The sequence below is a fragment of the Aegilops tauschii genome, chromosome 2 (genome assembly GCF_002575655.3).
Source record: "Aegilops tauschii subsp. strangulata cultivar AL8/78 chromosome 2, Aet v6.0, whole genome shotgun sequence".
Lineage (NCBI taxonomy): Eukaryota > Viridiplantae > Streptophyta > Magnoliopsida > Poales > Poaceae > Aegilops > Aegilops tauschii.
In genome coordinates this window covers 234,235,819-234,250,879 of record NC_053036.3, presented here as the reverse complement: position 1 = coordinate 234,250,879, position 15,061 = coordinate 234,235,819, and positions in this window count along the sequence as shown.

Genomic DNA, 15,061 nt, shown 5'->3' with positions numbered 1-15,061 from the left:
CGCACTGCAAGCAAGGTCCCTGCTACCGTTGTCAGCCACAACTTCTGTCACGCCCAAGATGCGACCCTATCCTAAAGGAACTCGAAGGTCCCACCAAGGATAGAAGCGCATCTTGAAGACGCTTTTGCAAGGTGGATATCATTACATCAACATTACATAATAGATGGGGATACATACAAGGCATACAAATGCCGCCAGAATACATCAACACATCATACGTAAGATCAACATCCGACTACGGAGGAACACAAACAGAAACTCAAACGACATCCGCCCTGCTAGCCCAGGCTGCCGACCAGGAACCTAACCCAAGATCGACGAAGAAGAAGAAGGAGAACTCCAACACAAGTAAACATCGCTCTCGCGTCATGATCATCGCATAACCTGTACCTGCAACTGTTGTTGTAGTAATCTGTGAGCCACGAGGACTCAGCAATCCCATTACCATGGGTATCAAGACTAGCAAAGCTTAATGGGTAAGGAAGGGGTAAAGTGGTGAGGTTGCAGCAGCGACTAAGCAAGATATGGTGGCTAACATACGCAAATAAGAGCGAGAAGAGAAGCAACGGAATGGTCGAAAAGCTAGAAGTGATCCTGAACTCCTACTTACGTCAAACATAACCCAAAAATCGTGTTCTCCTCTCGAACAACCCCGAAAAGAGACAATCACGGTTACGCACACGGTTGGCGTATTTTAGAAGAGTTTACTTCAAGTTTACTACAACCAGATATCAACAAATTCCATCTGCCACATAATCGCGGGCATGACTCTCGAAAGTTTAAAACCCTGCAGGGGTGTCCCAACTTAGCCCATGATAAGCTCTCATGATCAACGAAGGATATTCCTTTTCCCGGGAAGACCCGATCAGTCTCGGAATCCCGGTTTACAAGACATTTCGACAATGGTAAAACAAGACCAGCAAGACTGCCCGGATGTGCCGACAAATCCCGATAGGAGCTGCACATATCTCGTTTTCAGGGCACACCGGATGAGCCAGACGTCGGGTTGGCATAGACCCTGGTTGCCCAGGGGGCGCCGGACATCGCTCAGTTTGGACCAGCACTTGGAGAAGCACTGGCCTGGGGGGGGGGGGGGGTTAAAATAAAGATGACCCTTGGGTTGGCCGACCCAAGGGAAGGGGTAATAGGTTGTTAGACAAATGTAAAAACAAGGTTGGGCCTTGCTGGAGGAGTTTTATTCAAAGCGAACTGTCAAGGGGTTCCCATAACACCCAACCGCATTAGGGACGCAAAATCCGGGAACATAATACCGATATGACGGAAACTAGGGCGGCAAAAGTGGAACAAAACACCAGGCATAGGGCCGAGCCTTCCACCCTTTACCAAGTATATATATGTATTAATAATATAAGAGATATTGTGATATCCCAACATAAACATAATCCAACATGGAGCAATCTTCATCTTCACCTGCAACTAGCAACGCTATAAGAGAGGCTGAGCAAAGCGGTAACATAGCCAAACAACGGTTTGCTAGGAAGGGTGACAAAGGTTAGAGGTTCATGGCAATTTGGGAGGCTTGATAAGCAAGTGGTAGGTAACGCGGCATAGCGATAGAACGAAGCAACTAGCATAGCAATGATAGTAGTGAGATCCAAGGTGACGGTCATCTTGCCTGAAGTCCCGCTAGGAAGAAGAACGAGTCCATGAAGAAGATGAAGCCACGAAGACGAACCAAGCGTAGACGAACGAATCCTCACAATCGCAACGAAACGGGAACTAACGAGAAGGAGCACAACCGGAAAGAAGCAAACAACAAGGTAAACAAACAACACATAAACATGACATGATGCTCAACCAAGTATGATGCATGACAAGGCTACATGAAGCTACTCATGGCAAGAGATGATGCATACAAGAGCAACACATCAAAGCAAGTTTAAATGAGGCCGGAAACAACATATAACAATTCCGGAAAGACCTCATATGCAAATTTCGGAATTGGTCCAGATCCGAATAAACCTAATGTTCAGGTTGTTAAACAGCAAGTTAAGATGCACCAAGATAATCTACACGAAATTCTAGTCAAGTTACATATAAAGTTCGTTTAATTAGGAGCTACGGCCTAGAAGATATGAGCAAAACAAGATAAGCATGACATTGATGCAAAATGCATTCAAACATCAAGCACCCACCTCAAAACATGTATGCAACAAGGTAACATGAAACTACATGCAAAACTAAGCAAGTTTCATATAGAGCACACTCAAAACGGAGCAACGGTTCAACACATACACATAAAACAAGTTTAAAGGACAAGCTGTCCAAAACAGCAACTAGGCATATTGCAAGCATCAAAACAATATGCTACAGCACCCCAACATGAAAAAGAAGGCATGGACATGATGTACAGGTAAAGCATTACAAAACATGAACACTGATCTATCCCCAGAAATCACTAGAACATGCTCAAAAGGACATGGCAAGATTGCAAATAATATCAGTTTCACAGACTTGGCAGAAATCACTGGACATGGCAGAAATAACATCAGGTTGCAAAGTTTAGAGCTATCAAACAACATGCTACAGGAACAGATCATAGCAAACAAAGGCATGGCATGAATGTACTAATTGCATAGAACAAAAGTCCCTTACTGATCACGAGCCAAAAAGGCACAGAAGATATGATGGCACCCATGTAAACATAGCAAGTTTCATAAACAGATTCAGACTTGGCAGAAAAACTGAGCATGGCATAAACAGAAGCTATGAAGACATCTTTGCGAGCTCAAATCACTTATCAAAAAGCATTTCATGGCATGTGAAGGTAACTCACAGTAAGAAGACATGTTGATGAAGCTAAGCATGGCAATATCATAATCATAGGGTGCATGGATCACTAGCAAAACACATGGCAAAACTGAACTTAAAGTTAACAGGCTGACAGCAACATTATTTAGCAATTTTGGAGCAAGATTACGACAATCTACAACAACCCATAAATGCAACCAAGGGCATGGATGGATAGAGCATAACATGTATAACAAAAAATCCTTAGTGACCAACTCCAGATTATGCATAGAACTCATGGTAGTAGCATGGCAACATAGCAACAAAATATAATAGACTCAGACTTAGCAGAAATGACTAAGTCACAGAAATCAGCAACATCACGGAGGCTACTTTGCATGCTTGTGCTAGTCACCACATATATCTCAAAAATACAAGACAAGCACCCCTGTAAATATGGCATGATGTAGTTCAAAACACATGTAGAGCTCATGCTCATAGAATGCACACACAAAATGCAATGAAAAAGAAAAAATCATCAAGTTCTGTTAACAGACATCAGTTAACATCATATAACACTCTTGCAACGGTGATTAGGGCATCAATATGAACTGAAACAAGCATGTCTCAGTGCAATGAAATGAGGAGCATCACACGATGAAAATTTTGACAAATCATACACGCAAAATGGAGCAACATGCACAAAGTTAGTGCAGGTAAAACATGCACACATAAGATGATTTTCCTGGGACTTGGAAGAAAAATACCCTCGCGAAAACGGGATCCAGGTCGGGGGTAGCTCCATCTCTCGTACAGGAAAGCTCCGGCTGAAGTCAACGGCGACGGGGAGGGGGCGTGGGACTCCGGCGGGGCTCGGGATGGCCGGGACTGGATAGATCGGGGCATGCGGAACCCATTCCCAGTGATGAGGCGGCTTGGGGCGGCGCGAGCGCGGAGATCGGGGCAGCCATGGATGCTCCTATGAAGGTGAGAGAGAGAGATGCGTGAGGGAGAGAGAGAACGAGAGAGAGAGAGAGCAGACGGGAGGAGGAGAGATGGCCGGCGGGGCTCGCCTGGACGGTTGCCGGCGGGAGGGACTCCGGCGGTCGCCGGCCGGAGCGACGGGAGACGAGCGGCGCGGGGCTCTGGATCGGGCTCCTCCCGATCTGGAGCTCGGGGCCAGCGGGCACGGAGGCGCGGGGGCGCGGAGCGACGGGCGCGCGGGGCGGCGCGGTGCGGGCTCGCGGCGGCGGGGCGGACGGGCCGCGCGGGCCCGCTGCGGGCTTCGGTGGGCCTCGGAGGAGAGAGAGGAGCGGCGGTGGCGGCTCAGGATTGGCCGGGAGCGGTGGTGCGGACATGTCCGGCGGTGGGAGGATTTGTCCGGCGGCGCGAGGTGGAAGGAGTCTAGGGTTTCATCTGCGCGAATTTCGGGGGAGAGGCACATATTTATAGGTAGAGGGAGCTAGGAGAGTCCAAATGAGGAGCGGTTTTCGCCCACACGATCGTGATCGAACGACCGACAGCAAGGAGGGCGGTTAGATGGGCTAGGGCTGTGGTGAAGGGGGGCTGGGATACAAAGAGAGAGGGGTTTCGGGCTACGCGGTTAACCGTTGGGGCGTCAAACGGACTCCGAATGCGACGAAAATTGATAGGCGGTCTACCTACTCTAAAACAACACCGCATGCCAAGTTTCATCCCATTCCGAGAACATTTTTATGCCACTCACGAAACGAGGTCGGAGAGGGGCAACGGGCGCGTGTGAGAGTGTCGGATCGCGACACGGACAACGCGGAAAAATAGGACCGGATGCAAGTTTTGAAAATATGAGGATGCAATGCAGATGATGACATGGCAAAATGCAACACGCAAGAAAATGACATGGCAATGACGACGAATAAACAGAAGACACCTGGCGCATCGGATCCGGGGCGTTACAACTTCGCCTACAACATCCTCCGACAGCCGCAGGGAGGAGGAAGGGGAGATTTGTGGTGGCGACGGCTAGGGTTTGGGCTGCCTTCTGAGTCGCCCACACGGGTGCAACTCGGGTATTCAAGAGGGGGGGGGGGTGAACCAACCCATCCGGATAATCTTAATTCCCAATATTTCCTACAAGCAATGACAAGTAGGCCCCCTCAAATCTACCACATGTTTCCTCACCGCAAAATGTCTCTTTCTCCTGTTGTGTCCCTCTTTGATCCTCTCTTCTCATATTTTGGTTGTGGTACGTCAACTTTCGCGCCGCCTACCACGGACTCGACTTCGCCTCAATCTTCTCTGTTCAACCCCAGCCGTCGCCTCACCGATGGACCTCTAATCATGACCCCTTTACATTGCTACCATGAAACCTTCTCTCATGACTCCCTAAGGCCGTCGCCTGCGTAGGACCCCATCCACTTCCCCGAGAGCACGCACGAGAGGTCCACTGATGTAGGTCAAGCCTTAGGGTGGCTCGATCTTCATGAACTGGAAGTGGATTTGAGGATGAACACGAGGGGAATCATGAGGGAAAACACACAAATCAACACACATAGCAAATAAGGATATACACATAGATAGACCCATTGTACAAATCATCCAAAGAGTGAGATGCAACAAGATAGTTCTTCCCCAAGTGGCAGGAGAAGGAGTGTTTGATGCTTCTACGAAGCCTTTCTCTTGACAAAGGAGCTCTTGACATGGTGATGTCCGTAGGATGCTCCGCATCATCCCCTCTCCCTTGGGAACATCCGACCTCGAATCGAGATACTCATCACCATGGGAAAGTGTAGGATCAAAAGTATGTCTAGAGGGGGGGGGGGGTGATTAGACTACTTGAACAAATAAAAACTTATCCTTTTCCCGATTTTAGTTGTAGGCAAGTTTTAGCAATTATATGAAGCCAAGCAACACCCTACACATGCAAGTCTAAGAGTTGAGCAACAGAAAATAAAGACTTTGCATATGAACGTAAAGGAGGGATCAGAGAAATCGAACGCAATGAAGATACGATGATTTTTGGCGTGGTTCCAATAGGTGGTGCTATCGTACGTCCACGTTGATGGAGACTTCAACCCACGAAGGGTAACAGTTGTGTGAGTCCACAAAGGGCTCCACCCACAAGGGGTCCACGAAGAAGCAACCTTGTCTATTCCACCATGGCTTACGTCCACGAAGGACTAGCCTCACTCGGGGTAGATCTTTATGAAGTAGGCGATCTCCTTGCCCTTACAAACTCCTTGGTTCAAATCCACAAGATCTTGGAGGCTCCCAAGTGACACCTAACTAATCTAGGAGACACCACTCTCCAAAAGGTAATAGATGGTGTTGTTGATGATGAACTCCTTCCTCTTGTGCTTCAAAAGATAGTCTCCTCAACACTCAATCACTCTCTCATAGATTTGGCTTTGGTAGGAGAAGGATTGGAGTGGAAAGCAACTTGGGGAGGCTAGAAATCAAGGTTCAAATGGTTGAATTGGAATGCCTTGATCTCAACACATGACTAGGTGGTTCTCTCTCAAAAAATGAATGGGGGAAGTGTAGTTTCGTTCTGATGGCTCTCTCTAAGAGAAGGTGGGGTGGAGGGGTATTTATAGCCTTCACCCAAAATCCAACTGTTACAGTCTTTTGACTCAACTCGGTGACACCGAACCAAAAACTCGGTGAGATCGACTTGTGTAAAAGATATGAACGTTGGGCTTTTCGGTGAGACCAAACTAGAAATCTCGGACAGACCGAAATGCGATGACGTAGGCAAGAGTTCGTTTTGGTAATTCCGATCAGTTCAACTCGATGATTCCAAAATGAACAAACTGGCTTACAGTGACTTGGTCACTTCAACTCGGTGAAACCAATCGTCATCTCGTTGAGATCAAAATTCTAGGGTTTGGCTCTGGCAGTGTATAGGATCAACTCAGTGAGTCCGGAATGGATGTTTTCAATGAGACCGAGTTGGATATTTAAGGTTTGGACATATATGATTTGGAGAAAGTGGTTGAGGGTTTTTGGAGCAACATCTTCAAGCACTTGAGCAATTGAGTCATGATCAAAACCTCATCCCCTTTTAATAGTATTGGCTTTCATATGGACTCAATGTGATCTTGGATCACTTAACAAAAAATGTAGAGTCTTGAAGCTTTGACAATCCACGTCCTTAGAATTTTGAGGGGTCCAAAATCTTAAGTCCTTGCCATGCCAATCATTGAACTTCTCTTAAATCTATTTTCAATAAGCATTAGTTCAATGATATATATGTTTTTAAGAATTACCAAAATCACCCGGGGATTAGTTGCACTTTCAATGCCCCCCTTTTTGGTAATTGATGACAACATATAGATCAAAGCTTCGACAAATGATATAATCAATGAAATACATCATCGCTTTGAGAGGTATGTGATAAGCAAGTGCTCCCCCTAAATTTGTGCATTATTAAAAATTTACATTTGAATGAAAATGCACAATCGATTAGGATCATGGGTCACTCTTCCAAGTCACATACATCTTGGTGGAGCGCTCAAAATGATGTGAATGAAATGTGACAAGCACTCATCACCAAACACATAAGTGAATGATCATACAAAGATCATATGGATAGATATTTAAGTATGCATAGCATCAAATTATGGTATGATCAAGCACAAAGTAACATAGTCTCATACAAGCATCAACCAAAAGTATCACCAAGTAGCACGAAACTCAAAGAAAACCAAGCGTGAAAAGAAAAGCACTCTCTCAAAGCTCTAATGATCTATACCAATTCTCCCCCTTTGGTAACAAGTACCAAAAAAGTTCGAAAGAGGAAAGAGATAAACATCACTAGGGGCTTGCTCTCCAGTAGCTCCTAGTGGTGAAGTACTCTGACTTGCAGCTCCGGTGTGCGTTGACACGGTTGGAGTAGATATGAGTGTGCGTGCAAAGATCTCGGATGATGTCTACTGGACTGGTGGTGTAGATACAGCTGGAGGAACTGGCAGAGAAACTGATGGTGCAGCGACGACCCACAAGTATAAGGGATCAATCGTAGTCCTTTCGACAAGTAAGAGTGTCGAACCCAATGAGGAGCAAAAGGAAATGACAAGCGATTTTCAGCAAGGTATTTTCTGCAAGCACTGAAATTATCGGTAACGAGTAGTTTGATAGCAAGATAACTTGTAACGGGCAATAAGTAGTAATGGTAACAAAGGTGCAACAAGATATCCCAATCCTTTTGTAGCAAAGGATAGGCCGGAATGGTCTCTTAAAATAAGCAAAGCGTTCTTGAGGACACACGAGAATTTCATCTAGTCACTTTCATCATGTTTGTTTGATTCGCGTTCGCTACTTTGATAATTTGATATGTGGGTGGACCGGTGCTTGGGTGTTGTTCTTACTGGAACAAGCCTCCCACTTATGATTAACCCCTTTTGCAAGCATCCGCAACTACGAAAGAAGAATTAACATAAATCTAACCATAGCATGAAACATGTAGATCCAAATCAGCCCCTTACGGAATAGTGCATAAACTAGGGTTTAAGCTTCTTTCACTCTAGCAACCCATCATCTAAGTACTACTCCAGAATGTCTCCCTTTAGGCCCAAAGATGGTGAAGTGTCATGTAGTCGACGTTCACGTGACACCTCTAAAGGAAGCAACAACATACATATCATCAAAATATCGAATGGATACCAAATTCACATGATTACTTATGACAAGACTTCTCCCATGTCCTCAAGAACAAACGTAACTACTCACAAATCATATTCATATTCAAGGTCAGAGGGGTATGAAATAGCATCAAGGATCTGAACATTTAATCTTCCACCAAATAGACCAACTAGCATCAACTACAAGATGTAATTAACACTACTAGTAACCCACATGTACCAATCCTTATTTATCTAGGGAAAATGGGCTTATATACCAGAAGATGGGCACCGGAGGCTGGCCAGGGGCCCCACAAGCCACCAGGGCGTGCCCGGGGGGCGCGGCGGGGGGGGGGGGGGGCGCCCTGGTGCCCCGTGGGCACCTGGGTGCACTACAAAAAATACACTTCCGTGATGATACGTGTTTGTCACGGTAGGTCACGTTTTCTGTCATGCATGTACATCCATGACGATTTTATGACAGAATCAAGATAGTCATACCTGTGCTGTTGTAGAAGTGTTCCATGACATTACCAAAATTATCATCACAGAAGTGTCCACTTCCATGACGATAAATCACGCGTTATAGAAGTGCTTTCGTGAAGGGTAACCGACACGTGGCATCCACCGTAACGGGTCGCTGTTAAGCTATTGGGTTCCGGTTTGGATCCGATAACCCGTTAACAGCCCGGACCAATGGGGATTTTCCATGTGTAAAATTCTCATTCGCCGGCAGATCCACGTGTCGGCCCGGCGTTCGGACAGTTGTCATCCAGCGAATGGACGGAACACGCCTATGATACGTCGACACGTGTCTCAGCCCAACAGTGGCCCATTCAGGTTAAAAGGCCGGGTCTGTCAAAATAAGTAGGCCGGCCCATTAGCTGCCTACTTGAGTCAGGCCCATTCACAAGCACGACCCATACAAGTTACACAGAATCGGCCCATCAAAGGCCCATTCTAGATTTGACAATTTCCAGCCCATCGTCAGTTTCAGCCCGTTAACGGCCTGCTACGCCTTTGGGCCCAATTACGGCCTGTGAGCAACCCATCGTCAGTTCTAGCCCGTTAACAGCCCGGAACGTCTTTCGGCCTTTTCTCAGCCCATTCTGCAGTTGGGCCAATTCTAGCCCGTTGTGACTTTAGGCCTGTCCTTGGCCCATTCGGTAAATGGGCCAATTCCTAGCCCATTTTGTATTTCGGCCTGTTAACGGCCCGCACAATAGTTGGGCCTTTGACTTTGGGTCCATTAGGGGCCCACGTTCCGCAGGGCAAAATTTTAGCCCGACACGACTTTCGGCCTAGTAAAATCCTAGTTTGCAAATTGGGCCTCCTCTGGCCCATAACACTTTTGGCCTCTTACTGGCCCATAACACTTTTAGCTAGAAGTCCGCGGGCAATTTTCATTTATACGACCCTATCGAGCTTTCGACCTGTTAACAGCTTGCTAAGGGCTGTTGTTACGGTGGGCCACATCATTTGGGATCCACTAAATATTATTTTGACCATCCCAATTAAGGCCCGCTTTGACTACACATGTTTGTTCGTTTGTATGGCGTCCATGAAATGTTTGGGCGTGTTGGCCCCCGTTTCAACGATATAGCATATTCAAGAATTATCCTACTCTATACTATCGCCTCTAAAAACATACACTATACAATAAAAAGACTAAGCATAGAACGTAGAATAATCCTACACTATACAATAAAGAAATTACAGCCGAATATACCAACTGGGCATTATAGTTCGGCACCAGTGATAATAAAGCATACACAAACAACAAATTACATACACTGGACAAATAAGCTCATACATCATGGACACGCATCAACAGAACTTACCATTTCAACTATAATCTGTTCAGAAAATAGGATTGGCCGCATTCAGATAGCACAAATTTCAGTCTGCAAAATCTCCAATTCCTTCGTGGTTACCTCAGTGTCTCGTTTCATTTTTTGACTCCTTCATCTAATACCTGCAAGTCCAGTCTCAACTTGTTGATTGTACATTGAGAATCATGTACACGTTGTCTTGCCACCTCTAGTTGATGCTCGAGAACATTAACACATTCCAATTCCAATCCATAATCATTTGGTAACAGCCATGCCACACTGCTCACAGATCTTTGTGTTGATGTCACTTCATCCTGAAATGTTTCTGTAAGTACACATGACTAGGGCAAAAATATAGTTACAGCAGTGAAGCAAGCAAGACAGACTATTTTGTACATAGCAAAACAGGACTAACAATAATGTTACACGTCATGAAGCATAAGCAGGTGATATTTTAAAAAATTATAAATATGGTAGTCTGTGCAGCCCACATACAGAAATCTCTCTTAGCTCACCAGAGGAGCATGATGTTGGGGCCAAATCCAAAGCACAGACATATTACAAATTTAGACAACACATTGCGTATAAGTAAGCAAGCAGTTGGCCATTCTGTAGCTCAATTAAAGTCTTAGGGAGCATAATGAACATCAGAGGGATTGATACAAACCTACTACATCAAGCAAAACTATGCAATCATTAGCTTAATATAAACTAGATTGTGACCCTCATGCAGTAATAGTTGGTTAATAGACTTCAAAGCTTCAGGCACACTTCGCCAAAGTAATTAAATGGTAAGGCCTTTAATTATGTCAACTAATAGTTATACAAGTACCCAACATCATGCATCATTGTTTGGGCATCTCATTAACTGAGGACAAATAAAGCAATTTAAAAGAGCAATTTAACTATGCGTGAAACAAACAAGCAATTGAACTATTGAGTTGGATACAGTGACTTACCTTAACTTGTTGATCAGGCTCAGCGCTGCTCCTCCTTCTCTTGCAAGGCTCCTTTCCTAACATCTTGTACTTGGAAATCTTCAATCTTATCTTCATTGCACCCCCTCTGCAAGGTGACACAAACTAGTTACTCATCTCATTGGAAGATAAATATGCATACTTTCCAGTCTATGAACAACACAAAAGGATGAGATTATAACAAAACAACACCACATAATGAAACATGCCACATCTCTTGCACACAATGAAATGAGCATTTACTACGTGTGCACTATGTAAAAACTAGGCATACCTTCGAACTGGATCTCCAGGTACTCTTGGAGAGCCTACTTTAGTGTACAGCCAAACCTTTATGTCACCTATGAGTTAGATAAGCCCCCACTACAGCAGCCCTTAGTGTTTAAATCGTTGACAAGCTCTGTTAGAGTGTTAGGTCAAGAACAACAAGTAATCAAAGCAAACCGTCCTAGTATGGCTGACTGATGCAAACAAGCAATTGAACAAATGTGTGAGCAAATCTTACATATCAAGAAAAGAAGCAAAGAAGGAGGCTTAAAGACCATCACTTGACTGACCAGATTTAAGGGGCATTTAAACATCATGTGCAACGTATGAACTAACATAAACATTGCATATTCCAGATTCTACAATGGAATGCACATGTATTAGGTTATGCCATGTATGATGATGCCTAAATGTACACTATAGCAGGTAGGAGTGATTCATCATTGCACGCACAATTGAATTGCAGGTTAAGGGCCAGTTCTATTCCGCCTTTTCAAAGCTTATTGTCAAAATAAGCCATAAAAGATGTAAATAAGTCATTTTTGAGTTATGGGCTTGGGCTTAACTTGTTTCGCTTTGGAGGGGGGTGTTTCGGGTAGAAGCTCACTAAAAATTGAAGGGAAGGGGGATAGTGAAATGACTCCATCGTCTGCCTATATTACACTCAAAATGCCACTGCTCACGCCCGCATCACACCCGACCCTCAAGTAAAAACAAACACACAAGCGTTCATTGCCCTGCCCGCTTGCATCTCCTCTCCCCTGTCCCTCTACCTCGATCCCCCGCCTGCAGCGCTAGGGTTCCTCCAGCGAGCCGTCGCCACTGGTCCCATCTGTCCTGGTCCTCGACGATGCTCTGTCCAGCTAGGCTACATGGCCGGCGGGTAGGGCCAAATCTCCCCGGCTGCTCCTCCCTCTAGCGCCGCCCCTCATTCTCATGGTCTCCAGCAGCTGCTCCACTGTGGTCCGTCCAACACACTACTCCAGCGGGCGCCACACAACTATGGCTGATGCCACACTACGGCAGAAGGCACCTCATTCCCCCTCCCCTCCTCCCAGGCCATGGCCTTGAGGTGCTACTGAAGGATGAGCTCATCCAACAAGGTGAGGATCTCCTCTGTTTTTTGCCAAATTTTCATTCTGATCCGTTATACGATGAATTGCTATGAGCTGCTTTTGCTGCTGCTATATGATGCATTGCTATGAGCTGCTCCTGCTGCTGCTATATGATGAATTGCTATGAGCTGTTGCTGCTATATGATGAATTGCACACTGCTGCTGCTGCTGTATGATGAGTTGATATGAGCTGCTGCTGCTGCTATATGATGAATTGCACACTGCTGCTACTGCTGTATGATGAGTTGCTTCTGCTATATGATGCTTTCAGGTGGTTCTGCTATATGATAATAACCAGCCACTTGGACCATCAAATTTTGATAAATAATTGTTCTTCATTTAAATTTGGGTCATGCGTTCTTCATTTAAATTAGGCAATGGGATCTCTATGGAAGACATTGACCAAAGTAGATTGTGCCAAGTAGATGGTATCTTTGTATTTGCATTTTGAACAAATATTGATGGTCTATTTTCCTATCATATTAATTATTGCACTAGGTTCAATTTGTGATGTTTGCAAGTCAAATTAATTTTCATATGGGCAGCAAAATGACAAAATATAAAGCAATCTAGACTTTTCACTGATCATACCAAAGATAAGCTGAAAAGGAAGGCAATGAAAAGAACTGGTTGGCTTATTACCTGGAGCTTACATTCACAGGTGCTTATTTTCTTAGGATAACTCGTAATAACTGTCCCTAAGAAACTTGGCCAATAGAACTGACATACAAATAACATGTCATGATGATTGCAATGGAGGCCCAGTTCTTTTGCCAGATACTCCCAGAATATGACCCCTACCCAGATTCTCCCAGAATCTTTTGAGCCCCATTTGTTTTACAATCCTATCTAGTTAGGGTCTAATTAGGTAGGATTGTAAAACAAAAGGGGGTCAAAGATTCTAGGAGAAGCTAGAGAGGGGCAGATTCTGGGAGAATCCTGAAAAGAACTGGGCCGGAGTGACCTACCATAGCACACTGTATAGGCTCACCGCTGCCTCTCCTTTATTTGCGATGTTCCATGAAATTGTCACATACATCTTGTACTTTTTCATTGCGTAACCCTATCTGCAAGTTGACACGACTAATTTCAGACATCTCTACATGATAATACATTGCATATCCCTTGCGCATATTTAAACCACCAATTAACGATTGTGTGCGTAGCATAAACTAGCCATGACTCTGTGTGCTGGACTAGCATGCACTCTAAGGGAGCCTAATGTAGTGCACTGGAATTCCTACATGCCACCTACGATTTTGTGTAATGTACTACCTATGTTCCTAAATAGATGTCTTTGTAGAGATTCCAGTATGGACCACATACAGATGTATATAGATGCATTTTCGAGTGTAGATTCACTCATTTTGCTCTGTACGTAGCCTATAGTGGAATCTCTAGAAAGACTTATATTTAGGAACGGAGGTACGAGTTAGTATCATGTATGACATCTACATATCTAATTTAGCAGCCAGTAGTAGAAATCATTGTTTGCACAAAGGGATTACTAGTCGAAAATCCTAGCAAAGCACGCTGGCAGGCACACAACAATACAAGAGAGAGAGACACACTTACAAGATCATAGCAATGCCTCGGTCCAGGATCTTGGTTGGCCAAGCTGTTAGATCCAGAAGAAACATCGTTCTTGTAGTTTTTGCCAGTTGCATAACATGTAACAGCGACCTGTTAGTATATTTGAAGTACATCGGGCAGGTGATGCTGGACGGGTTTAAAGGTGACAAGTACCTAGGCCTTGGCGGGTGCTTGGCATCCTGCCAGACAGTGGGAATCAGGTTAGAAACATCAAGGGTGATGATGCTGTGCTGGCTGTCGGGATCCGGTAAGGAGATCTAGAACCGTCGAGTAGGGTGTTTGTGGAGCGGCTCCGGTAGGGTGGACTACCGTGTGGGCGAAGCGGATCTGAGGCCGTGGACGAGGGCGTCGGTGAAGCTGCTCCAGTGGTTGGGTTCAGGATGGTGTCGACGATGCGGATCTGCGGCCATGGACGGGGCGTCAAAAGCTGCTCCGGTAGGTTGGACGAGGGTGCGACAAAGCGGATCTGAGGTCATGGACTTGTGAGTTGGCAAAGCGGCCCCGGTAGGGTTGAGAATGGTATAGGCAAAGCTACTCCGGTAGGGTTAATGATGGTGTCAGTGAAGCGGCTGCCGTAGGGTTGAGGAAGGTGTCGACGAAGAGGATCAGAGGCCGTTGACGGGGGCGTCGATGGGGCGGCTGGGGGGGGGGGGGGTGGACGATGCGTCTCCGGTGGGGAGTACGAAGGAGCCGCTGCAGATGCGCTGCGGTTGACCAGAGTACCGGTGAAGCAGATCAGGTGCCGTGGACAAGGCCGGCACTGAATGGGCTTTGGTACAGTGGTGGATGAGCAGTCTACTTGTTTCTAGGGGAGGTGGGGGGGGGGGGGGGGTAGAGGCAGCCGCAGAAGCAGATCCGGCGGGGTGGACGCCGCTGGCAGTCAATGAGCTCTGGTACGCCGGTGGATGAGCAGTCTAGGGTTTCGA